The 27,940-nt window shown below is 43.2% G+C and overlaps 1 protein-coding gene across 1 annotated transcript in view; it reads left to right on the top strand.

The window, feature by feature from the left end:
* Window positions 1-12,110: 12,110 nt before the first annotated feature.
* The window catches only part of KATNBL1 (katanin regulatory subunit B1 like 1), a 58,350-nt gene continuing 42,520 nt past the window's right edge, over window positions 12,111-27,940 (top strand). Inside the window, exon 1 of the mRNA XM_040227000.1 lies at window positions 12,111-12,267. The gene's annotated coding sequence lies outside the window, so the exon portion shown is untranslated. The remainder of the gene's footprint in view (window positions 12,268-27,940) is intronic.

Below are 27,940 nucleotides of genomic sequence, written 5' to 3'. Positions count from 1 at the left end.
AATGCGTCGTAGATAGTTCTATCCCTGCCCTGCACAAAACCTGGGAAGCCTGTGGGCGTTTTAAGACTCTTGGGCTCGAGATTCAGTTTCCCTTTGAGTCCTGGCTTCGCTACTTAATTGTGTGACTTTGGGGCAAGTCAGATTCCTTGTTTTCAAACCTTTTCATGCGTAACCTGCTTTCAAGGCTTGTTCTGTGTTTAAATGGAGTGTTTGCCACAAATGCATTCCATGTTTTTAATTTTATTTTAAATTTTATTTATTTTTGGCTGTGCTGGGTCTTTGTTGCTGCATGTGGCCTTTCTGTTATGAGGAGCAGGGGTGGTGCTCCGGCTTCTCACTGCAGTGGCTTTTCGTGCAAGAGGAACTCTAGGGCCAGCCGTCTTCAGTAGTTGCTGGGAATGGGCTCAGTAGTTGTGGTGCAGGGGCCTAGTTGCTCCTTGGCATGTGAGATCTTCCCTAATCAGGGAGGGAATCTGTGTCCCCCAACCCTCACCCCGGCAGTCTGACTCCTAACTACTGGACCAGCAGGGAAGTCCTGTGTTTTTTCAACATCAGTAATCTCCAACATTCTTCCTAGTGATTGGGTTTTATGTTTAATTATATGCCTGTATCATAATTAAACCTATTACCGGGTATTTAAGTTGCTTACTGCTTTTTTCCCCCTTTTATAACCAATATTGCTGCCATTGTCCTTCAAGTCATATACTCCTTCCCTTTTAAAGTATGCCTCTGCTTGGTATAAATTTTTTAGAGTGCTCATGTTCATGCCTAGTGGCTCAGTCTTATTCAGCTCTTTGTGACCTCATGGACTGTAGCCCACCAGGCTCCTCTATCCATGGGATTTTTCCAGTCAAGAATACTGGAGTGGGTTGCCATTTCCTCCTCCAGGGGATCTTCTTGATCCAGGTATCAAACCTGCATCTGCTGCCCTGGCAGGTGGATTATTTACCACTGAACCACTTGGGAAATCCCTAATAAGGTACTACAGATCTATTTACCCCTTTATTCTAGGAATCTCACAGTGTTATTTGCTGAAATGTGTTCCAAAGAACTGAGGAAAGGTTCCAAGGTCAAATAAATTCGAGATATTGTATTCTGCACATACATCCCAGAGATTCTCAGTGCTATTAGTATAACGCTAAAACCACAAGAAGTGATGCAGTAAAGAAACTTCTTTCATTTTGTTTTCCAATCTGCCTGAATGAGAAATCTGTCTCTCTCTCTCTTTTTTTTTTCATTACATCTGTTAGTTTCTAATGGAATCAGTGTTCTGTAGAACAGAGGGGCCTACCTATGTGCTCGAATTCAAGAGAAAGGCAAAGTCACTCTTTAATGATCTGACTTTCTTAACATTTGTTAGAATATCATGAGAAATAATAGCTTCTTTATGGAAATAGAGTTTCAGATTGGAATGAAACTTGTGTGGATCCAAGTTTTTGCACAAAAATGTGTTTTGCAAGAAAAGTAAAGGGAAACCTATATTCTAATCCTGACTCCAAATGAACTCCTAAGAGAGGAAGGAAGTCTTGGCCTTCATTTCTTCATGCGTAAGGCAAGGGACTAACATACTAGATTACCACATATAAAGGAATAGTGAGATTTCAGATCATTTTTTTAAATTGTACTTTCCATACTTTTCCTAATTCTCTGCATTATGCAGCTACCACTTTTGGATTTAGGGGAAAAAATGTTTTTAATTATAACATGACATGATTTTAAACCTCAAAGCAGAATGATTCAGAGATTCACCTTGAGAGCCCTTAGAAAATACTGATGCCTTGGCCACACCTCGAGATTTTACTTCATCTGCTTAGGGGGGATCAAATGCATCAGTGTTTTTTGTGTGGCTCTCCCGGTGATTCTACTTTGCAGCAAGGGTTCAGAACCACTGACCTAAGAGTGTTTCATTGCTCTAAAATGACAAGGTTTGAATTTACACAGAGTAGTTTAAGCAGTCATTAGTTTTTGAGAGCCTCCTTGTATTCCTCCCCCGTGGGAGAAACTTAAATTAGAAAATAATAGGAATACTGAAATTGTAAAAATAAATATTAAACTTCCCTTACTTTGTGGCTTTGAGCAAATGTTATTTTAATTAAAGAAACTATGAGAAGGCAAACCATGATTCCACAGGTCATATGAGTTGCCTTGTCTGCCTTTACAGTTTGTGCCACTGTCCAGTTTTGGCATTTGTGTTTGTGACTTCCCCTCTCATCCCCAAACACCTCTTGAAGGGTCTAGTGAAATGAAAGTCGCTGAATCATGTCTGACTCTTTGCGACCCCATAGACTATAGAGTCCATCTCCAGGCCAGTATATAGGAGTGGGTAACCTTTCCCTTCTCCAGGGCATCTTCCCAACCCAGGGATCGAACCCAGGTCTCCCACATTGCAGGTGGATTCTTTACAGGCTGAGCCACAAGGGAAGCCCTTTAAGGGTCTAAGCAGCTGACTGTTTCTAATCCTTCATGCCATTTTCTTCAGAGCATCTGCATTTGGATTGAAATGAACAAAGAAATTTTCTGTTCATACAACCAGATTTGTGAGAATGCATCCCTCTAAAGGAAAAAGTTTTATAGCTAACTCTGAAGTTTTTGGTCTATGCCATTTTACAATGTCTCTATTATAATTCTATTTGGCTAGCCTCACTGGTTCAACCTGTTCCCCCAGTGTTTTTAAAAAAGCTCCTAAGCCTTTTAGCAGCTTCAGTAAAATGGGCTTCTATTGCAATCTCTAGTTATTTGTGTTATTTAACTCTACTATCATTGTTGTCTTCTGAAAAGGAACACCTTACTATTATACCATTCATGGTACAGTTGTTTCCATGTCAGTAATAGGGTTTTAACAGGATGAAAATTTTTTGCTCCATTTTGTCTGTATGCATTTTCAAACCCCTTTATCAGAAAAAATATATATATTTTTGGGGGGGTAAGATCCTACCTTGTTAGTTCAGATTGGGTTTCTGCATCGTTTCTATACAGATTACAATTTTTTCTGTTTCTGGTTCATGGCTGTTCAGTGTCATGAAATGCCCCTGTCAGCAGTGACATGAAATAATATGGTGCTGGGAGAAGAGGCTGGCTAGTAATGCCATTCATTCTTCATTATCAACTACCTTTCTCATTTCAAGAGGATGGTTGTGAAACTCACATTTTAACAGGTTCCCATTATAGCACTTCCCTCCAGCACTTGCTTAGGGAGCTGGGAGGATTGCCATTCCCACAGATCCATTAAAGAATAAGAATGACAACCATGGTGTGAGTCATAATGATACATCTCTGATGGTGTAACATGTTTCTTCAAGCTTGGTTACTCTGGATTCATCTGGTGATCAATTTCAGGTATCTTGGGAGTGGGGTAAGCTACATCCCACCACACAGAATACTGGAATCTAAGAACACTGGAGTCTACATCCAGGATCTGAATGACCAATCCAGGTCCTTTGGGGCATTTTTTCTTATGTGCTAATTTTTAAAAAGCTTCAGTTGGTTCCATTTTAAAGCATTGTTTTATAGCCTGAGTTTTTTATAAGGAGAATTGTTAGGGACTGAATGTGTCCTCCCAAAATTCGTATGTCAAAGCCCTAACTCCCAATGTATTTATTTGAAGTGAGGCTTTTCTGTGTGTGTGTGTGCTAAGTTGCTTCAGTTGTATCTAACTCTTTGCTACCCTACAGACTGTAGGCCACCAGTGTCTTCTGTCCACAGGATTCTCCAGGCAAGAATACTGGAGTGGGTTGCTGTGCCCTCTTCCAGGGGATCTTCCAGACCCAGGGATCGAACCCTTATGTCTCTCTGTGTGTTGGCAGACAGGTTCTATTATAGCGCCACCTGGGGCTTTTGTGGGGACAGGCAATCAGGGTTAGATGAGGTCATGAAGGTAAGGCTGTCACACTGGGATTAGTATCTGGGAAGGAAAGTTATGACCAACCTAGATAGCATATTCAAAAGCAGAGATATTACTTTGCCAACAAAGGTCCGTCTAGTCAAGGCTATAGTTCTTCCAGTAGTCATGTATGGATGTGAGAGTTGGACTGTGAAGAAGGCTGAGTGCCGAAGAATTGATGCTTTTGAACTGTGGTGTTGGAGAAGACTCTTGAGAGTCCCTTGGACTTCAAGGAGATCCAACCGGTCCATTCTGAAGGAGATCAGCCCTGGGATTTGTTTGGAAGGAATGATGCTAAAGCTGAAACTCCAGTACTTTGGCCACCTCATGCAAAGAGTTGACTCATTGGAAAAGACTCTGATCCTGGGAGGGATTTGGGGCAGGAGGAAAAGGGGATGACAGAGGATGAGATGGCTGGATGGCATCACTGACTTGATGGACGTGAGTTTGAGTGAACTCCGGGAGTTGGTGATGGACAGGGAGGCCTGGCGTGCTGCGGTTCATGGGGTCGCAAAGAGTCAGACACGACTGAGCGACTGAACTGAACTGAACTGAAGAAGACACACCAGAGAGCTTGCTCTCTCAGTCTGCCATGTGAGGACGCAGTGAGAAGGAGGCTTTCTACAAGCCAGGAGGGGAGTGCTCACCAGGAACTGAATCAGCCAGCATCTTGATCTTGGACTTCCCAGCCTCCAGAACTGTGAGAAAATAAATTTCTGTTGTCAAAGCCATACATTCTGTGGTATTTTGTTATAGTAGTTCAGGCAGACTAATAAAAGGGTGAAGTGGGATTCAGAAGAATTGAAGGAGAATAATAAGTACCTTTTGGTGCTTATTGAAGTGCTTTTGAAAGATAAAGTCATCCCTTAAAACATAAATGTAGGATTATTTAATTTGTACGAGTTTATTACGTAAATGAAAATATACACTGTTTACTGACTTTCTTTTTTCACTTAATCCATATTGCTGCTGCTGCTGCTAAGTCGCTTCAGTCATGTCCGACTCTGTGTGACCCCATAGACTGCAGCCCACCAGGCTCCTCCATCCCTAGGATTCTCCAGGCAAGAATACTGGAGTGGGTTTCCATTTCCTTCTCCAATGCATGCAGTCGCTTCAGTCATGTCCAACTCTGTGCAACCCCATGGACAGCAGCCCATCAGGCTCCTCTGTCCACGGGGTTCTCCAGGCAAGAACACTGGAGTGGGTTGCCATTTCATTCTCCTAATCCATGTTGAGTATCTTTCATGTCTGTCACTCAAGTCTACCTCGTTCTTTTTAAAGGCTAAAGAGTATACATGCCATAAATGTATGATAATTTAACCAGTCCCTAATTGATGAGAATATAGGTTGTTGCCGTTTGTCACTGTTATGGAAAAAAAAAAGGTTGCTATGAAAATATCCCTGGGTACTTTGTCAACATAGTTCTGTAGGAGGTTCATACACCTAAGGTCACCTGCCACAGAGGTTTGGAGAAGGCAATGGCACCCCACTCCAGTAGGCTGCAGTCCATGAGGTCGCTAGGAGTCGGACACGACTGAGCGACTTCACTTTCACTTTTCACTTTCATGCATTGGAGAAGGAAATGGCAGCCCACTCCAGTGTTCTTGCCTGGAGAATCCCAGGGACGGGGGAGCCTGGTGGGCTGCAGTCTATGGGGTCGCACAGAGTCAGACATGACTGAAGCGACTTAGCAGCAGCAGCACAGCAGCCACAGAGGTTACAGTTACAATATTAATAGATTCAAATAGGCCCTCCAAGATGTGCTAATTTGTATTTTCAAGAGCTTGTGGACTAAATCATCTTTAGTTTTGTAGTGAGTTATATAGTGTCCCCTCCAAATTCACATCCACCTGGAACCTCAGAAGAAGAGAAGGCACACAGATATATGCACAGGGTGGGAGTCCGTGTGACAATGGAGGGAGACTGGCGTAATGAAGCCACGAGTCACTGATTGCCCCAGCCACCAGAAGCTAGGAAGAAGCAAGGAAGAAAGATTGTTGTGTAGAGCCTGCAGAAAGATCATGGCCCTGCCAACACCTTGATTTTGGTTTTCCAGCCTCTGGAATTGTGAGAGATTGTATTTCTGTTTTGAGCCACTCAGGTTTCTGGTACTTTGTTACCATGGTCCTAGAAACTAATACGTTTCCTTCTGAAAGGGGTTCCATTCAAATGCATTAAGCTAACCAGAGTTAGCTCAAGTGAGAAGTATTCACAAATACTAACATAATATTCCCCAAAACTGCCAAATCAAATCCTAAACTTTAAAAATTTGGAGTTTTAATTTCCTAATTGTTATAAATTAGCAAAGTGGTTTTTTAAAATTTCTGTATTTAAAAAAATATGTATTTATTGCTTATCTGGCTGTGTTGGGTCTTAGTTGCAGCACAGAGGATCTTCACTGCATTAGGCAGGATCTTCTATTGCGTCACATGGACGCTAGTTGTGGCTTACAGGCTCAGCAGGGGCAGCATGTAGACTTGGTTGCTTTGTGGCCTGTGAGATCATAGTTCCCTGACCAGGGATTGAACCTACATTCCTTACGTTACAAGACAGATTCTTAGCCACTGGACCATCAAGGAAGTCCCAGTAAAGTCACTTTTAAACAATTATTATTTTTTAAAGACATTTATTGTGTAAAATGGAAAATACAAATAAGTAAAAAAGGTAATAAATCCTACCATGCAAAAAAGTGATAACAATTTTTGGACAGTTTGATTTAGACTCTCTCGGACTTTTTTGATTATATTTTGACTTATTTAACATATATTTTATAACACGCTATTCCATGCTATCCCATGAAGGGCCATATTTTTATTTTTATAAAAGGTAAAGGACAGGCAAAGGAAAAAATATGGCTAAATCTTTCAGGTTTTTCTGTTTGTTTTAATTCTCTGATACCTCTGACAGATGTTCAGGTTCTGCTGCTTTTGTCCAGCCTCGGCTGAGATCATAAGGCACTACCAACTGCACTTTCTCCCTGCCCCATTTCCACAATCCTCTCCAACCAGCCTGCAACTGGAGCCACACTCCATTCCCCAGGACTGGGACTAGTCCTGCTACCCTTTGTAGATGAGAATATCACTGTAGAATATTTGTGTTCTCCCCTTTAAAGGATTCAGAGTTGAGGTAACTTTGGGCTGCACAGGTAGCTCAGTAGGTAAAGAATCTGCCTGCAATGCAGGAGACATGGGAGATGTGGGTTCGATCCCTGGGACAGGAAGATCCCTGGAGGAGGGCATGGCAACCCACTCCAGTATTCTTGCCTGGAGAATCCCATGGACAGAGAAGCCTGGTGGGCTATAGTCCACAGGGTCACAGAGAGTCAGACATGACTGAAGTGACGGAGCATACTCACACACCTGTATCTATCTGTCTGTCTGTCTATCTGTCTATCTATCGCTCCTCAAGGCTTGCAGGATGTTAGTTCCCCTACCAGGAGTTGAACCTGGGCCATTGGCAGTGAAAGTGTGGAGTCCTAACCATTGGACCATCAGAGAATTCCCTGTCTTTCTTTTAGAGTCACAATTAATGTTAGTATTTTAAAGACTTTGAGAAGTGGTATACTACAGTAAAGAAATATTTGTTTTATCCAACAGTTACCAAACTTCTGTGGCCAAGGAAGCCTTTCCCCTCTCTTTATTTTCAATCTAGCGACATCTTGCAGAACAGGTGTTCCAAAGAACATATTTAATATTGCATAGCCAGTTTCTGTTCAGACTCAATTTTCTTACTGCCAAAGTGGTTTGGCCTTGTGTCTGGCTCTAAGAAGCAGACTTCAGTTTTCGTGGTCTCCCTGCAGCTCCAGTCTCTTGAGGCTGTAGACCTTTGTAGACCTCTTGAGGCTGTTTGCTCTTTCAAGTACCCTTCGCAAAGATATTATCCTGCTTCTGATGCTCCTTGTCCTACCATTTCCTTTCCTTTTTGCCTGTGCCTTGCCTTTGAACTCCTCTCCACTGTGCGTTTGTGATGAACCCTCTAAGCAACCGCATGACTGGACTTGTTTTGCGAATGGTCACCACTTTGAGATACTCTGTACTGATTACTAGGCCGTCAGCACCATAGTGAATCTGTCTCCCCAGCACTAGTCCCCCTCCTGGAGCTGGTCTAATTCCAAGTCTGGCTTTCCCTGGGAGCAGTCAACCAAATTGTATTCTTCTCTTAGAAAAATCACTGAAGAGGTAGCGTCAGGGGTGGAAAGTATCTCAGAGAGAGTCACTGTGGTATGTACTATTGGAGTGTTTTACATAGGTTGCCCTGTTCCCCAGCATCCCCTGAGAGAAGAGTTACTGTTTTCCCCATTGTGCAATTGAGGTAAAGTGGCGTGGAAGGGCCCAAAGGCAGTGGTCTAGGCTTCTGCGAGAGGTGAACCTTGCTCCAAAGCTAGTGTCCTTTCCACTCTAACACGCTGCCCTCCTTTCACTTGGTGACAGTGTACAGGAAGTCTGTGGGGGAGGGGGAAGATGGTCTCTTGGGCTTCAGATTTGAAAAATCTACAACAAATATCATCATCTGCTTTCCAGCTGGCAAAGGGTAACAGCTGCATCCAAAACAAACTGCTTTAACAGGAGGATCCACTCCCAGTCAGCTGTCCCCACCTCCACCCCTCGAACAAAATCCAGGAAATTGCTGCTTCTGCTACCGAGAAGGCCATGCGTAGTGTGGTATTTGAAATGACTTTAAATCTTGCAAACTAGGAGTGCACTTTGCTCGTTTCCAGTGGTACTGCCTTATCTGAAACTTTCCCTACTGCCATTCTTTCCTTTCACAGTCTACACAGGAAGGTGGGGAAGGGAGGAGCAGAATAAAAGGGACGGACTTCTCACTTTGCCAAAGTCAGCTGCCTGGAATTTTCCAGGAGCTCTGATGCTGAGCAGTGGAGGTAGTTAGGCACGGAAAGGATGGGCTATTGTTGTGTTTTACATCTCTTCACGCTGGTCTTCTACCAGGCCCAGCATCATTCTGGAGGGCTGAGAATGGCATCACCATAGTAAATCCGCAGGTTCCCCGAACCTCTGACCTGAATGATGGCACTTCATACCTAAAGTTCTGTCCTCCCTTCCTCCTCTCACTAGCCATCTTGCATCCTGATGATAGACTAATCCTTCCAAAGTATCGATGTAACTCTGTCACTTCCCTGCTCAATGCCTATGCCTTTTTAAGTTTCAACTGCCATTTTTATTATTATGTGCAAATTGGCACTTCAATTGATTTTGTATGGATTGATCTACAAAATATGATATTTATCATAAAAAGCAGCTTACAAAGTGGTAAGTAGGATACGATCTCATTTCTGTTCTTAAATATAGTTATAATTGCATAGCAAAACATCTGAAAAAAACACTTATTCAAATAGAAACAGTGCTTGTCCATAAGTAATAGACTTTTACTGGTTTCTAATAATTTTTTTCCTTCCCAGACACCTTTGCTTGATCATTCCAGATCTCCACAGCCTGTCAGGTGACAGTCTTTGCTCCTGCTACTAGCTAGAGCTCTTTCCACCGGACTCAAATCGAGACAGAGAGCAGTCCCCGAATTTGTTTTGTATTTTCTCCCACAGTCAAAATCCTCTCGACTCCACCTTCCTACATGATCTCTCCCCTGACTCTCCACTCAGAAGCACTCTTATGGCATGGCATGAAAGTTCTTCTCTTACACGGGTGTTTATAGCCAGAGTTACTCTACACACCGTTCCTGAAAGATGTCCATATCCCTGCAAGAGGGAGATGTGGGGCAGAGAGGCTAACTCGGCTGCCTGATCACTCAAATGGAAGGAATATTTAAGGCAGTCGGAAGGAAGGCCTGAGGGAATGGCTAGAGGGGTGAACTCTCTGAGACTTCAGAGGGCTCTCTGAGAACTACTTTTCTATGCATAAGGTCTGGTGGTGCAAGGATAATAAAAATATGTGTGGAATGCATTTTTAAAAAATCCATTAAAATGTCTTGATTGAGTTCCAAGGGGTGGGGGTAGGGGGGAGGATGAAACTTTATTGACTGAAAAGTATCAGTGAAGAAAACTGACCTGCATTTTCATCACTAAAATGGTATATATTTCCAAAATAGCAATATGAAGGCAAATTTATTCCTTTTCACCTTACGCTATGTTGAGGTTTGGCAGCCACGTGGGCCAAATGTCTCTAAACCCTGGAACCCAAGTCTGGAGACAAACCTACGTGAAACTCTTGCCCTAAGAAGTTTTAGAAATGAGAATATGAAGGTTCTCTTCTGGCCTTTGGACAACCTGAGGCCTTGTTTGAGCTGAAATCCTTCTGTGTCAACACCGCAGATTCCCTGAGTCCTAGGACTCCGTTAGTTGTCTTACCTCATCACCCAGGCTTCCTTGAGGGTAAGAACCATGGCTTGCACTCTCTTCACCCTCTTGTGGGGAGGGCCCAGCACATTGCCTTTGTGTAGTGGGTCAAGAAATTCCTGTTTGTGATAATGGCGATGAAGAAATAGCTTGAGAGAAAGTGACTTCACCCATGTGTGAGTTTTATTTTCTTTAAAATGGCACACCCACTTAGTGTAAGTTCTATTCAGGGAATGTTCTATGCCACACAGCCCTAGCACCCAGAGCTTCTGCTCCCTCCGTCACTCAACCTGCTGGACTCTCTCAACCCTCCCACCTGTTAACAGGCGGTGCCCCATGCAGAGGCATGTGCCTGCTTGTGCTTGGTATGATCTGAGGAGCTCTCCAAGACTGCTTATGCAAAACATACCCTAACAATATTTCTCCCATCAACCTAAAGTAGTGCCTGAAATTTTTACCATTATTTAATTTTTTTTTTTTTGTATTTAGGGCCTTGTTACTAGACAGAAAAAATACATTGTTATTATCACAAAATTATATTTTAGCTCTGATTAATTTTTCTGCCAGGCCTCATGTTGCTCTGAACTTCCAGAGCATCTAAGATAAAGCCTTTATCATTGCATTCACCACAGTGTATTGGAATGATTTCCTTCTCTGTTTATCCAAGCCACTGTGAGCTCCTCCAAGCTATCTGCCGGTAGAGTGCATCCTGGCAAAATGTTGGGCTGTCAAAAATATTGTTGAACCCAACTTAGGCAACCTGTTCCTTAGGCAGCCTTGGGGAGCTCTGAATGGAGTGTGAAAAGCAGTGATGTCTTTTGGAGGGTGGGGGATGTGGAATCTTACAGTGAACAACTGTTTCGTCAAATGCGCTTCTTGGGTGGCTTCTGCAAGGGATGAAAGGCCCACCAAAGATAAACTTGCTCCATCACAATTTGGTTAACTTTGATCAGTAGCTTACTTTTGAAGATAGACTCTGTCTCCACTACGATGAAGAGAATTACCCTCGATAATTAAACATCACCTCAGGGACAGACCCAACCCTAACCTCGTCTCGGTGTTCCCCATCCTAAAGAAACTGAGCCTGCTTTCTGGGGACAGGGTCTACATCACGCATATTCGTTGTGCTCTTAAGAGTCCAGAAAAGAGTCCAGCAAGTATTAGGAAGTAAAAAATATGAGCTAACAATTATACAGTGCTTACTATGTGCTGGGCTTCCCTGGTGGCTCAGACAGTAAAGAATCCTTCTCCAAAGCAGGAGACCTGGGTTCTATCCCTGGGTCAGGAAGATCTCCTGGAGAATGGAGCAGGGGCTGCCATTTGTATTTGTTTGGCAGCCGTGGCTGCCAAACGTCAAGGCAGAGGAGCCTGGCAGGCTATAGACCATGGGGTCACAAAGAGTCAAACACGACTGAGTGACTGATACTACTATGTGCCAGATACAGTCCTCTAAGAATTTTATATGTGTTAACTCATGTAATCCTCAGGACTATGAGGCAGATACCATTAATAACCCCATTTGATAGATGGGGAAACCAAAGCTTAAGGGTGTTTATATGGTTTCCCAAAGGTCGCAGAGTTCCAGTCTGCCCTTTCAAAAATTTTGCCTTGGAGCACTTAAATGAGAGTGAGTGAGTAAATCTCTCCCTGCAGCACATTTTTATAGCAGATTGTGTGCTCCTTCTGGTCCAACACTTAAAGCACGGTTTCCTCCACTAGACTGTCACTAGCGCGCGGTCATTCTTTGACTCTTACAACTCAGTTCCTAGAGCAGTATTACTTGCCACATCATATATAGCACGACTACAGACTGCGTACCTGGGGCCGCCAGGGGGCACTGTGGCCACACGTTGTCTTCCCCCTCCCTCCACCCCTGAGCCACCTGAAAGAGGCGGAGCCAGCACTGGGCGGAGCCTCCAAGAAGCCCTAGGGGGAGCTATCCCGGCGGGCCGCGCGCGCGGCGGCGTTTGAATGGCCGTTCCTGGATCTCGGCCGGGGATCCGAGGGATAGTCTGGGCTGCCGGGCGCAGTCGGTCAGCGCCTGGGCTGGGCGGAGGCGCCGGGGCACCATGAGGCGCCGGTAAGTGACGAGCGGGCCTGCGCCTGCCTCGCGCCGGCGGCTGCCCTGCCGGGGCCGGGCCTGACCGCGCCCTGGGCCCACCTGCAGGCCCCGCGGCGGCCTCTCCCGGGCCTGGCCCGCGTGACGCTGCCGGGGTCGGGGGTCGGGGCGGCGAGGCGGCGGTGTCCTTTGGACCCCCTACGCTACTGTGGCGAGGAGGGTCGGGGCGGCGGGTGCTGGAGGCCGCCCGGGTGGGCGCGGGAGGTCTGGGCCGGGAGAGGCGTGGACGGAACCTACTGTCACTTGTTTATCTTCGGGTGGAGCCGACGTGTGCATCCCGCGGAGGGGGAAGGACGCCGGCGTCTGAGGCACTGTGTTTGAGGACAGGTTTTCCCAAGAGCCGCCTAGGCCCGGCAGTGGCATTTCCTTATTTTCTGCCGGGTCCTTGCTTCCCTGACACATAACCTTTTGTTCAGCAGGACAAAAACTTGACATAACTGCATAAGAATTGCTGATTGCAACTTTAAAAACCTCATTGTATTTTCTGAAAAGTTGTTCTGTAACTACCTAGGCTTCTACCACGCTCTTAGATTGGCTTAAGTATGGAGAAGACAAAGAGTTGATTTGTTTTCTAATGGCTCGTAAAATTCCTTGAAAACAGAGGTGTCTATGTCAGTTTCTTTGAGATCTTAAAAAAAAAAAAAAAAAGATCGTAACAAATTAGGTCTGTAACAATCACCAGTTTAGCACTTGGCAAAAATTATGAGAAACTAGTCTACCTAATAACTTCAGTTTCTATAGTTTATTTCGTTGTTTTTTTTTTTTTTAAACAACTTAAGACTAGAATCAGAAGTTTATACATTGAGGCTTTAAATTGGCCAATAATTAGCGTTATAATAATAACATTGGTTAATATTTATTTTGTGCTTTCTGTGTGCCAAGCACTGTTTTGAGAAGTTTGCTTTGGGCAGAGTTATTATCCTCATTTTGACAAGGAGGAAACTGAGGCACAGAGAAGTTAAAAGTGACTTGTACAAGATTACACAGCTAATATGATGGGGACCCAAGCAAACCGGCTCCACTCTTTGAGCTATATTCCTCTACTGTCTCCTTTACACGTGGTTCTTTCTAGTTTACAAAGCAGTTTCATTTCACTTACTTCTCTTAACTGGCGAGCTAATATACCTGTGAGGTGCGTTGGTGTACATGCACATGCTGTTAAATCGAGTTCTGCCGTGGACATGCTTAAGTTTTGTGCATTAAGCAAAAAATCCATTGGCTATTTTAAGATAAATAGAATGTATAAAGTTTAAGTTTGTGTTGCAGTTTATAGTTTTAATTCATTTGTATCATTTCCTAAAAGTGTAGAGTTTGAAACCTATGTATTCCTTAAAATATACCGTTGTATATTAATGTTTGTTTCTGAAAACTTACTGAATTAGCTTAAATAGTAACTCCATAACAAGAAAGTGAAGTCACTCAGTCGTGTCCGACTCTTTGCGACCCCATGGATTGTAGCCTACCAGGCTCCTCCATCCATGGAATTTTCCAGGCAAGAGTACTGGAGAGTGAGTTGCCATTTCCTTCTCCAGGGGATCTTGCCGACCCAGGGATCGAACCCAGGTCGGGTCTCCCGCATTGCAGGCAGACGCTTTACCATCTGAGCCACCAGGAAAGTCCCCATGACAAGAAATAGGATTCAAAACCAAAATCATTTCAGAAGAAATAACCATTTACACTTATTTACAGCTGAGCATTTAAATTTCATTCATCAGTTACCAAGCACTGTTAGGCCCAATTAGTTATACAAAAGAAATGTGCCAGGGCAGCAAAACCTGAGGGAAGTTAGTCTAGTTTGGAATATAAAATTAACAACCACCACCACCACCACCAAAAAAAAAAAGATACATGAGATTTTCTTCATGAATGCAGTGGGTGTGTGGTGAACTGGACTAAGATCAGTAAGGCTTCTGCAGAGAACCCAAACTGAAGATTGGATGTAGGACCTTGAATAATATGAATGGGGAATTTTAGTGGGAAAGCAGTGTGTTCAAAGATTTGGAATTGGGAGTGAAAATTATATTTTTAGGGAACAGTAAGTCTGGTCTCTTTGGAAAGTTCCTACTGAGGAGAAGATTATGGCAGAAGAGTGCCAGGAGTGTTATATAAGACCCATACGTCACAGAAGTTTAGGTCTGACGTAAATATAAAGCAGAGAGAGAGATGATACTACAAGTTTACCAACTTTTAAATGGTGATTCTCTATTACTGGCAGTTTTGCCCTTCGGGGACTTTTGGCAGTGTCGCAACTTGGGGGGTGGGGCGCTACTGGCATCTAGTGGATAGAGGCCAGGAATGCTGCTAAACATCCTGCAGCAGGGCAGGAAAACTAGTTACCCCAAATGTCAGTGCTGATGAGGTTGAGAAACCCTCTTTAAAGCTTTGATAACATGGCTAGCCTCTGCTTCCGTGTGCTTTAGAGAAGTATGAACGATGAATTTTCAGAGCAGGAGTACAAGCAATATTAAAGTTAGGGAGAAGCTGCTTCAGATACCTCAAGAAGACAACTATTGTTAGAGTCTTGGGGGAAGGAGAGGTTGTAAGGAGTTAGGATAGGAGCAGTGAGAATGGAGAAATAGCAGCCCACTCCAGTATTCTTGCCTGGCAAATCCCATGGACGGAGGAGTCTGGGGGGCTACATTCATGGGGTCGCAAAGAGTCAGAAAATGACTGAGCATGCCTTAAGAAAGCACAGGTGGTGAAATGAGACTATGATTTAAATAATATTTTTCCTTAGTTTAAAAATAATGTATGTTCATGGTAGGAAATTTAGGAAATGCAAAGAAAGTGTGAAAAGAGGGAAAGCCACTTATAAAATCCCCCAGCAGAAAGACCAACTGTTAACATTTTCTTGTGGTGGTTCTTTTCAAATTTTTTTAAATGATGATTGCTGTTTCCCTTTATAAATCTAGGATTAGGCACTTTTCTTCTTGTGGGGATTTTTTTTTTTTTTGACTCAGCAGATCATGAATATTTCTCATTCTTTGAAAAATGTTCTTTTTTAATGGTCAGGCTTCTTTTGTGTGTGTGTGTTTTGTTTTGAAGTTGGAAATATTTGCTTTGTATTCAAAAGAGCATTTTGAGTGAAAGTCGCTCAGTCGTGTCCAACTCTTCGCAACTCCATGAAGTACAGTCCATGGAACTTTCCAGACCAGAATACTGGAGTGGATAGCCTTTCCCTTCTCCAGGGGATCTTCCCAACCTGGAGCTCAAACTTAGGTCCCCTGCATTGCAGGCGGATTCTTTACCAGCTGAGCCGCAGAAGCCCTTGTGGACATTTTGAAGGAAGACATATTAGATCATGATGACTGATTAGCTATAGGAAACAATGGAGGCAAAAGTTTATGGTATCTCCAAGATTTTAAGTTTGGGAAGCTAAAATAATGGTACAGCTACTAAAATAAACCGAGGTTCTTGGAACTTACCTGGCAGTCCAGTGGTTAAGACTTCACCTTCTAATGCAGAGGGTGCAGGTTTGATTCTTGGTCAGGGAGTTAAGATCCCACATGCCTTGCAGCTAAACAACAACAAAAAACAAAAAAACCCCTTGAAACAGAGACAGTGTTGTAAGAAATTCAATAAAGATTTCAAAAAATTGTCCACATTAAAAAAAATCTAAAAACTGGGCTTCTCATAATTCTTTGCATCTTAGGTATATAAACTGCTATTTACAGAGACACATGAGATTTTAATGAGGATCCTTGATGCCTATCAGCTTTCATTTTTCCTATAACTCCTATAATTAGTAATCTTCCTCTTTTTTTTACTTTTTTTTTTGTACTAAGCTTATTTTTCAGTTCTTTCTTAGCAAGTTTTTCCCCTTCTGCTGCTGCTGAGTCACTTCAGTCATGTCTGACTCTGTGTGACCCCAGAGATGGCAGCCCACCAGGCTCCTCTGTCCCTGGGATTCTCCAGGCAATACTGGAGTGGGTTGCCATTTCCTTCGCCATTTCAAAAATACGTTTTCTTTTAGAATACTAAGTAAGGGTTAAGTTTGTGGATCATGAATCTTTACTTTGAAAGATTAAATGACTAGTTTGGGTTTTTTTTTTAATGTATAGATTGCCAAAATTTATAAGCAAGGGGCGAATGTAATTCTCCCAGAGGAGGAGGAATTATCTTTAGAAAGATAATTGTCCACTGGTGAGATGCCTCAGTACATCTCATCAGTCAATATTACATTGCTATTTTATCAATCATTATATTTGTTGATCTATACCAGTTAATCTGGTAGTTTGTGGAAAACATAGGAAAGTAAATTTTAAAAAAAAAACCTTAAAGCTAATACAAATGGTACTTTTACTGGGAATATATGCTTTTCAAATTGGATAGGATATAATTTGGCTTTTTTTACTATTGACTCTTTAGAGTTCAAATCCATTAACTTTGGAAAAGTTTTGTATTTTCTTTGTTCTTGGGACATGATGAGGTTAGAGATGGGAAGAAACTTCTGAAAGTTCCCCCCAGTTTGTCTTCGCTATAATCATCTCTCTCCCCTTCAGTGTTACACACTGCCTAAAATTCTTTTTGCCTTTGAACAAGTCACTCGGGAACCTCCCACCTATGTATGAATCATGAATGCACATTCTGGCATTTCTTCTCTTTAGTATAATCTTAAAACAGGCAGCTTGGTGTTATATAGGAAATGCTGTAACACAAAGTCACAGTTCTAAGCCTGGCTCTCTTATTAGTGGCTGAGCATTCTTGGGCAAATCCCTTAATCCTATCTGTAAATTGAAATTATCTCCAAGGTCCTTTCCAGCTCAAGAGTCTGTGAAGTATTTGCTTTTGTAGTTACCACCGGAAGACTATTGGTCTTTCACATCTTAGCGTGAGTTACTCGTAGATCATAAGTGATTTCTTCCAAAGGCATTTGTAAAAGCTACTCCTATATAATAAAATTGGGAGTGGAATTTTAGAATGGAACTTTAAGGGCTGCTCGAATGCAAGCTCCAGGAAGGCAGGGATCTTTGTTTTGTTCGCTTTTGTTTCCCAGTGCCTAGAATGGTAATTAGTAGATGACTCAGCCGGTATAGAATCTGCCTGCAATGCAGGAGACCCAGGTTTGATCCCTGGGTTGAGAAGATCCCCTGGAGAAGGGAATGGCTAGCCACTCCAGTATTCTTGCCTGCAGAATTCCACGGAGCCTGGGGAGCTGTAGTCCATGGGGTCACAAAGAGTCAGACATCACTGAGCCACTAACACTGTCGCTTCCCTTTTTCATGCACCTAATATTTGTTGAATGAGTGAAGGAATGAGTTGTTTTTGAGGAAAGAAAAGCTTTGAAAGAACTCAGAATGCAAATCTACCTGATTACAAGCCAGTCATTCCTACAGTATAAACATACCTCCTAGTTGTTGGAAAGCATCCATTGTTCACTTGACTGCCTTTCAGAACTATTAGTAATCACTGTCCTGACTGCTCCTTGTGCCCACGGAGTGCAGTTGTGTCCATCACCAGGCCTTACGTTGGAGCCAGCTTGACTTTTCAGTGTTGCTTTTATTTGCAAAAATCTGTGCTTTGCCTATTCCCTATTCCACTTAATAACATTATTAACAGTATGGCTAGTGTTATTGCAAAACTAAATCATATATGTTGATTAAAAGTTGGCCTTTCATCTATGGAGGACTCATGGCATAGCGTGGATGAGACCAGCACTCTTGGCTTTTCCATTCTGGTCATTCTAATTCTACAACTACCATATAAAATAATCTTCAGGAATATTTCTAATCATATGGTTCCTATATAAAACTCTGCAGTAAGTCTTTTTTGTCTACAAACTCCAGAATCCTGGACCCAGCATTCCGTGATTCTGCATTTTAGCCAACATACCTTTCTAATCTGTCCAAGTCTTTTCTCTGTAGTGACCTGGACTCTTAACTGCCGCCCCCCACCTCCACCCCACTGCTTGCCAGATCTTTGTCCCCTACCCATGGATGGAACACAGGCTGTCAGCAGTGAAAGCCCAGAGTCCTAACCACTGGACTGCCAGAGAATTTCCTGGACTCTAATTATTTCATTATTGACTAGTTGGTGTAGATAATAATGAAACAAAAAAAAAATTATTCTTACCTAGAAAGTATGTTTTCAGATAAGGAGAGGCTGACAGACTTTCTCAAGAAGCCTTTATTAGGTGGCATTCATTGTTTGGCTGACTTATTAATTTACTGAAAAATAACATCAAGGAACAAGAATCCTTTAAACTCTACATAAACAGTTTTTTCTCTCCTTGTTGGCAGACATATTTGGAAACTAAGGCCTAATCAGAAAAAAAATTAAGTACCTGTGTAGTATGTATAGTTAGTAGTATTAGTTGAGTTACCTTAAAAGTTTTTTTTTTTTAAGTTTTAATAATAATAATTTCTTTAAAAAAAAGAAACTAAAGGAGGCCACTGTGTGACTGGGCATGGCAGATGAAGGGGGAGAGGGTTTGGAGGTGAGGCAGGAGAGGCAGTCCAGGAACCCAGCACACGAGACCCTGGGGGTTGTGTCGAGGAGTCTAATTTTTAGACCGATAGCAGTGAGATAATACCCCAGAGTTCTAAACAGGGAAGAAGCTGATAAAGAGGTTAGTATTTTGGAAAGATCACTTGAGCCATTATGTTCAGAACATCTTCGAGGAAACCCGGAGGGGTTGCCCAGGGACCACTAGGGAGGCAGTTGTCATCATCCAGGGGAGAAATGCTGGTGGCCCAGCCTTAGAGTAGTGACAACAGAAACAGAGTAGAATCAAGGGATTCCCCGCTGGTTTAGAAGGTAAAGCTAAGAAAACCTGATGTTGGATTGGATAAGAACATCAGAATGTGGATCAGTGAGGCTGACTCTCCAGTTTCTGACTCACCCAACTGGATGGATGGTGGTGCAGTTCTTTAAGATGGTTGTGGAACACCATCTGGAGAGAGGTGGGTGGAGGAGCTTGATCTGAGTTGGGACTTGGATATTGGATGAACGTACGAGCTTCATGTTCCTAAAGCAGGCCAGCACCGAAAATGAGTACTGGGGAGTCATCCGAGCCCAGGTGGGAATTGAAGGGGCAGGCGAGGCTGCGAATGCCTCTGAGGAAGAGCTGAGTGTTGCAGAGAAGGAAAGGCAGGAGAGCCTGGGCCGGAGGAAGCCCATCCCGCCTGGCTGGGCAGAGGAGGCTGAGTGTGCCAAGGAAGCGGAGGGGAGATGGGGCGGGAAGCAGAGGGCCGATGGGAATGTGTGCTTACGAGGCCAGCTATGCAGGGTGCCCAGGCTCGCTCAGTCTTGTCTTCATGACCCCATGGGCTGCAGCCTGCCAGGCTCCTCTGTCCGTGGGGTTTTCCCGGCAAGAATACTGGAGGGGGTTGCCATTTCCTTGTCCAGGGGATCTTTACAACCCAGGGATCAAACTTGCATCTCCATGTCTCCTGCATTGCAGGCAGATTCTTTACCACTAGCGCCGCCAGAGAAGCCCTTAAATCGAGAAGATTTCTGTGAGGGGAGGTCAGTAAGGTCATTCGCTGCGGAGAGGTCAAGTTAGACAGCAGCTGGAAAACTGCCCGTCAGCTTTTGAGCCCTGTGAGTCGTGGATGTCCTTAGCTGGAGCTGTGCTGGTGGCACAGTGAAGGTGAAAACCAGACTGGAGTGGGAGGGGGCAGGTGTGGGAGGTGAGGAAACGGACACGACTCTTTGCCAGGCTTTGCCTGGCATGTGAAGAGGGAGATGTGGATCATGGAGGGTTTTTTGGCTTTATTTTTATCTTTGTTTGAAGGTAGAAGAGACTTGAAGAAGGCAATGGCAGCCCACTCCAGTACTCTTGCCTGGAGAATCCCAGGGACAGAGGAGCCTGGTAGGCTGCAGTCCATGGGGTAGCTAGGAGTCAGACACAACTGAGTGACTTCACTTTCATGCATTGGAGAAGGAAATGGCAACCCACTCCAGCGTTCTTGCCTGGAGAATCCCAGGGACGGGGGAGCCTGGTGGGCTGCCATCTGTGGGGTCGCACAGAGTCGGACCCGACTGAAGTGACTTAGCAGTAGCAGTTAGTGAGTTCAGTTCAGTTCAGCCGCTGTCATGTCTGACTCCTTGCGACCCCATGAACCACAGCACACCAGGCCTCCCTGTCCACCAGCTCCCAGAGTTTACCCAAATTCATGTCCATTGAGTCAGTGATGCCATCCAGCTATCTCATCCTCTGTTGTCCCCTTCTCCTTCTGCCCTCAATCTTTCCCAGCATCAGGGTCTTTTCAGTTGAGTCAGCTCTTTGCATCAGGTGGCCAAAGTACTGGAGTTTCAGCTTCAACATCAGTCCCTCCAGTGAACACTCAGGACTGATCTCCTTTAGGATGGACTGGTTGGACCTCCTTGCAGTCCAAGGGACTTTCAAGAGTCTTCTTCTGTGCCCACAACATTGCTTGGATGGTTTATCAGCATGGATGGGCTAGCTTTTATATATATATAGATATAGCTTTATTTATTGGCTCTGCTGGGTCTTCGTTGCTGAGCAGGGCTTTCTGTTGTTGCAGCAAGCAGGACTGCTCTGTAGTTGTGATGCGCGGACTTCTCACTGTGGTGCTTTTTCTTGTTGTGGAGCACGGGCTTGAGGGCACATGGGCTCAGTAGTTGTGGCTTCTAGACTCTAGAGCACAGGCTCAGTAGTTGTGGCGCATGGACTTAGTTGCCCTGTGGCATGCGGGATCTTCCTAGATCAGGGATTGAACTCAAGTCTCCTGCATCGGCAGGCAGATTCTTTACCATTGAGCCACGAGGGAAGCCTGGGCTTTGTTATTTTGCGGTAACAAATAACCACCAAATCTCAGTGGTTTAAAATAACAAAGAATTATTTCTTCTCAATTCGTGTTACATGTGAACGGTTGTCTGAGATCTCGACTCTGTGTTATCCTTGCTCAGGAATACTGAGCAAGTTATCTTACCATGCCTAACTTCAGGGTGATGGGCAGGTATAAACCTATCATGTATCTGAAAGAACTGGAATATCCTAACACAGTTTTAGTGTTTACCACAGCTGGGGCACTTTCTTTAGATATGTTCCTACAATTATATGCTGTTTATTAGGCACCCACTATATATCAGGCACTATTCCTGATACAGTGAACATGGTGTCTGGTTTCATGGAGCTCACAGTCTAGTGGGAGGACATGGACAATAACCTAATAACCAAGTTCATTTCAGATAGTAATAAGTGCTGTGGAGAGCGGAAATGCGGTACTGCTATAGAGAGTGACTGGAGGTGAGAGTGGGGTTTTCCTTGATTGGGTGGTCAGGGGAATCTTCTGGAGTGGGTGATGTTTGAGCTGGGAAGCAGCAGCCCTGAGAGTGTATTAGCGGCAGCGATGGATAATTTAACCAGAAGGAGTGCCACAAAATGAAAATGAGCTTTTCATGTTTAAGGACAGACCAGTGTGACTAGAGCATTTAGGAGGAAGCTGATACCATAGTTCAAACGAGAGAGATGACGGTGGTTAGATGTAGGATGATGATAATGGAAATGGAGAGACAGGGACAGTTTTGGAGTGTATTATAAAGGCAGAGTCAGTAGATTGGAAGCAGGGCATTTAGGAAAAGAGCGATGAGGGATGGATCCTTTGTTTTGGGCTTGAGCAACTGAGAAGATGATTGTTACATTTACTGAGTTATAGAAAGTTAGGAGCAGCAGATTTGAGAGGGTGGATATTAGGGGTTCTATTTTCAGTATGTTAAGTTCAAGAATGATGCATGGAACTGACTTTTAAAGCATTAAAGATACGAGTCCAGAGTTTAGGAGAAACATTGAGACAAGTGATTTTTACTTATTTTTTTAAAATGAGGCTTATGTGTTAAAATATTTACACTTAAGTCTGAGACCTGGAAGTCATTGTATCTCCTTAAAGCAGTCTATGATTCCTCTGCTGGAGAAGGGAGTGGACCCTAAGAGAAGGGAGTGTTGCCTAAGGGAGTGTGTTCAACCTTCAGTGTCTGTTCTTCTGCGTTCAGCCCAAGAGATAATGGTGGTAACAAACCTTCAGAACTGACAGTTGGATACTGTAATCCTTTCAAGCATTCCAGTGTATGAACCATTCAAAACCATTGCTCTAAAAGGAGGCTAGCATCTAAAAGGACGCTAGCATCATCTTTTGTTGATTTCATTTGCTTTTCAAACGGCAGTCCACCCTAATATATAGGATGTTAGCGTATACTTCACTCTATAGATTTCAAAATTAGAAACGTGTTATAGACTGGTAAAGTGAAAAGTGAAAGTGAAGTCGCTCAGTCGTGTCCGACTCTTTGCCACCCCGTGGACTGTAGCCTACAACGCTCCTCCATCCATGGGATTTTCCATGCAAGAGTACTAGAGTGGATTGCCATTTCCTTCTCCAGAGGATCTTCCCAACCCAGGGATCAAACGTGGGTCTCCCACATCATAGGCAGATGCTTTACCGTCTGAGCCACCAGGGAAGTCCACCAGCCTTCATAGACTGGTAACCCTAGTCCAAATCACGAAGATAGGGTGTTAAAATTAATGTGTATTAGTTTGTCTTTTCTGAGAGTTGCGTGTCTTATTGGCATATTCTTTCACATACGTAGAGTCTATCTTGAAAGCATCAGAAATATCTTTAGTAGCTAAACAAGGGGTCAGAAAGGACCCTTAAGCATAAGGATGACATTTTATACATGTGTATATATAGTTACATTTCTGAGTTTAAGAAGACAGCTGGGAAGGATTAGAGTGTTTTTCCTCTCTGTGAATTTTTCCAGAAAAATAATGGAATATTCTAACAGAGAGAGTAAGGGATATTCATCAAAACATGCTAAGATAATTATCTGCGTGGTTTAAGAAACTCTAAGTCTTCCCAAAGATTTGGATGTTTATATAGCCATAAGAAGAGTAATATATAGTACATTTTAATTTAGTTAGGACATAATTGGGAGCTTGGGGTTAACATATACACACTACTATATATAAAACTGATAAACAACAAGGACCTACTGTCTAGCACAGGAAGCTGTATTCAATATCTTGTAATAACTTAATATAATGGAAAAGAATCTGAAAAAGAATAGATATATACATAAATCATATATATATATATAACTGAATCATTTTGCTATACACCTGAAAGTGACACAACATTGTAAATTAACTATATTTCAAAGTTTTAATGACTGAAAATAAAACACCATAGTTGCTTTTGATACAAAATTTATAAAGTCCGAGGAAGCCTCCCTTTCACCTCACCCCCCCCCCACCCAGCCACACATATCCTCTCTCTTGAAATGACTTTTGTCCCCAGTTTCTTGTGTATCCTTCCAGAGATACTCAGTGAATATGTAAGCAGTCACTCATGTACACTTCATCTTTTACCTAGGTAATGAAATACTGTTCTGTACCTTATTTTTCCCACCTCCACCAGCCCGTGCCAACTACCCAGTAAAAGGCATAAAGTCACTGAAAAAAACTGTAAGTCCAGAACTGTGAATAAAGATGATAAACAAAACACCTAGTTATTAGAATTAGCTAACTTTGTTTTTTCCCATTGTTAATCTTAGTTCCTTAATGTACACTGAGGGGACTTAATTATTAAAGCTGAGGAGTCGGTGGTAGCAGTGGTAATTCCCACTGAGTATCAGTTTTGTAATTTTTATTTCAGGGTGAGTTAGTCAAAGTTGAGTTCAGTCGCTCAGTCGTGTCCGACTCTTTGCGATCCCATGAATCGCAGCACGCCAGGCCTCCCTGTCCATCACCAACTCCCGCAATTCACTCAGACTCACGTCCATTGAGTCAGTGATGCCATCCAGCCATCTCATCCTCTGTCATCCCCTTCTCCTCCTGCCCCCAATCCCTCCCAGCATCAAAGTCTTTTCCAATGAGTCAACTCTTCGCATGAGGTGGCCAAAGTACTGGAGTTTCAGCCTTAGCATCATTCCTTCCAATGAACACCCAGGGCTGATCTCCTTCAGAATGGACTGGTGGGATCTCCTTGCAGTCCAAGGGACTCTCAAGAGTCTTCTCCAACACCATGGTTCAAAAGCATCAATTCTTCGGCACTCAGCCTTCTTCGTAGTCCACCTCTCACATCCATACATGACCACAGGAAAAACCATAGCCTTGACTAGGCGGACCTTAGTCGGCAAAATAATGTCTCTGCTTTTGAATATGCTATCTAGGTTGGTCATAACTTTCCTTCCAAGGAGTAAGCGTCTTTTAATTTCATGGCTGCAGTCACCATCTGCAGTGATTTTGGAGCCCAAAAAAATAAAGTCTGACACTGTTTTCACTTATCCCCATCTATTTCCGATGAAGTGATGGGACTGGATGCCATGATCTTCGTTTTTTTTGGATGTTGAGCTTTAAGCCAACTTTTTCACTCTCCACTTTCACTTTCATCAAGAGACTTTAGTTCCTCTTCACTTTCTGCCATAAGGGTGATATCATCTGCATATCTGAGGTTATTGATATTTCTCCTGGCAATCTTGATTCCAGCTTGTGTTTCTTCCAGTCCAGCATTTCTCATGATGTACTCTGCATATAAGTTAAATAAGCAGAGTGACAATATACAGCCTTGACATACTCCTTTTCCTATTTGAAACCAGTCTGTTGTTCCATGTCCAATTCTAACTGTTGCTTCTCAAGAGGCAGGTCAGGTGGCTGGTATTCCCATCTCTTTCAGAATTTTCCACAGTTTATTGAAACCCAAGTAAAGATGGTAAGTGTTGCAAGAGGGCATCAGAGGGCAGACACACTGAAACCATACTCACAGAAAACTAATCAATCTAATCACACTAGGACCACAGCCTTGTCTAACTCAATGAAACTAAGCCATACCCGCGGGGCAACCCAAGACAGGCAGGTCATGGTGGAGAGGTCTGACAGAATGTGGTCCACCGGAGAAGGGAATGGCAAACTACTTCAGTATTCTTGCCTTGAGAACCCCATGAACAGTATGAAAAGGCAAAATGATAGGATACTGAAAGAGGAACTCCCCAGGTCAGTAGGTGCCCAACACGCTACTGGAGATCAGTGGAGAAATAACTCCAGAAAGAATGAAGGGATGGAGCTAAGGCAAAAACAATACCCAGCTGTGGACGTGACTGGTGATAGAAGCAAGGTCCGATGCTATAAAGAGCAATATTGCATAGGAACCTGGAATGTCAGGTCCATGAATCAAGGCAAATTGGAAGTGGTCAAACAAGAGATGGCAAGAGTGAACGTCGACATTCTAGGAATCAGCGAACTAAGATGGACTGGAATGGGTGAATTTAACTCAGATGACCATTATATCTACTACTGCGGGCAGGAATCCCTCAGAAGAAATGGAGTAGCCATCATGGTCAACAAAAGAGTCCGAAATACAGTACTTGGATGCAGTCTCAAAAACGACAGAATGATCTCTGTTCGTTTCCAAGGCAAACCACTCAATATCACAGTAATCCAAGTCTATGCCCCAACCAGTAACGCTGAAGAAGCTGAAGTTGAACGGTCCTATGAAGACCTACAAGACCTTTTAGAACTAACACCCAGAAAAGATGTCCTTTTCATTATAGGGGACTGGAATACAAAAGTAGGAAGTCAAGAAACACCTGGAGTAACAGGCAAATTTGGCCTTGGAATGCGGAATGAAGCAGGGCAAAGACTAACAGAGTTTTGCCAAGAAAATGCACTGGTCATAGCAAACACCCTCTTCCAACAACACAAGAGAAGACTCTACACATGGACATCACCAGATGGTCAACACTGAAATCAGATGATTATATTCTCTGCAGCCAAAGATGGAGAAGCTCTATGCAGTCAACAAAAACAAGACCAGGAGCTGACTGTGGCTCAGATCATGAACTCCTTATTACCAAATTCAGACTCAAATTGAAGAAAGTAGGGAAGATTGCTAGACCATTCAGGTATGATCTAAATCAAATCCCTTATGATTATACAGTGGAAGTGAGAAATAGATTTAAGGGCCCAGATCTGATAGATAGAGTGCCTGATGAACTATGGAATGAGGTTCGTGACATTGTACAGGAGACAGGGATCAAGACCATCCCCATGGAAAAGAAATGCAAAAAAGCAAACTGGCTGTCTGTGGAGGCCTTACAAATAGCTGTGAAAAGAAGAGAGGTGCAAAGCAAAGGAGAAAAGGAAAGATATAAGCATCTGAATGCAGAGTTCCAAAGAATAGCAAGGAGAGATAAGAAAGCGTTCTTCAGCGATCAATGCAAAGAAATAGAGAAAAACAACAGAATGGGAAAGACTAGAGATCTCTTCAAGAAAATTAGAGATACCAAGGGAACATTTCATGCAAAGATGGGCTCAATAAAGGACAGAAATCGTCTGGACCTAACAGAAGCAGAAGATACTAAGAAGAGGTGGCAAGAATACACAGAAGAACTCTACAAAAAAGATCTTCACGATCCAGATAGTCATGATGATGTGATCACTCATCTAGAGCCAGACATCCTGGAATGTGAAGTCAAGTGGGCCTTAGAAAGCGTCACTACGAACAAAGCTAGTGGAGGTGATGGAATTCCTATTGAGCTATTTCAAATCCTAAAATGATGCTGTGAAAGTGCTGCACTCAACATGCCAGCAAATTTGGAAAACTCAGCAGTGGCCGCAGGACTGGAAAAGGCCAGTTTTCATTCCAGTCCCAAAGAAAGACAATGCCAAAGAATGCTCAAACTACTGCACAATTGCACTCATCTTACATGCTAGTAAAGGAATGCTCAAAATTCTCCAAGCCAGGCTTCAGCAATACATGAACCGTGAACTCCCTGATGTTCAAGCTGGTTTTAGAAAAGGCAGAGGAACCAGAGATCAAATTGCCAACATCCGCTGGATCATGGAAAAAGCAAGAGAGTTCCAGAAACACATCTATTTCTGCTTTATTGACTATGCCAAAGCCTTTGACTGTGTGGATCACAATAAACTGTGGAAAATTCTGAAAGAGATGAGTTAGTCAAAAGAGAGTTGGAATTCTGTTTGGTCTAATTGATTGAAATCATGTATCATCATGTCGTATCCACTGAATTGCCAGAAATCTATGTTTTTCATGCTTGCCCCTCTTTCCTGAATTTGATATCTCTCACACCAGCTTTCCCTGGGAAACTGAATTAAGAGAAGAATGATGAATCACTCAGCAAATAAAAATCCCCTAGGGTTTACTACAGATACTAGGGGTTCTGAGTTAAGAACATGGCATCAGAATAAGAGTACTTAAGTCTTATGATTTGAACATTTAATAATATCAGGCTCTGGTAACTTGGTAAACCCATTTCCTCAATAGGAATAAAGCTAAAAATGTACAGGGAAATCTGGGCCACTTGATGGGGCACCCTTTCCCTGGACAGTGCATGAAGAAGCAGCGGCTCTCCTTGCTTCTGTGCTTCTCTTTTCTTCCCCCATCATTGTCCACCTCCTCTCTTCCCCGCCCCAGTTTATACCCTATCTCATTGACACACATTTCAAAATGTTAACCTTCAGTCAGATTAGACTAGCAGATTCTTTACCAGCTGAGAGCCACAAGGAAGTCCCCTAGAAGGGATTACAAGGCTTCAAAAGAAATGAAACAAGTCACCAGAATGTATCCTTACCCTGCCAGTGTAATAGTCTCATATAGTTTGTAAAAAGCACACTTGACATACCAGTTTGTCACTTTGAGTAGTACAAATGTTTGCTACC

This window comes from Oryx dammah, unplaced genomic scaffold (assembly GCF_014754425.2).
Source record: "Oryx dammah isolate SB20612 unplaced genomic scaffold, SCBI_Odam_1.1 HiC_scaffold_26, whole genome shotgun sequence".
In the NCBI taxonomy this organism is placed as follows: Eukaryota; Metazoa; Chordata; class Mammalia; order Artiodactyla; family Bovidae; genus Oryx; species Oryx dammah.
This window is presented reverse-complemented; position numbering and strand designations above follow the sequence as displayed.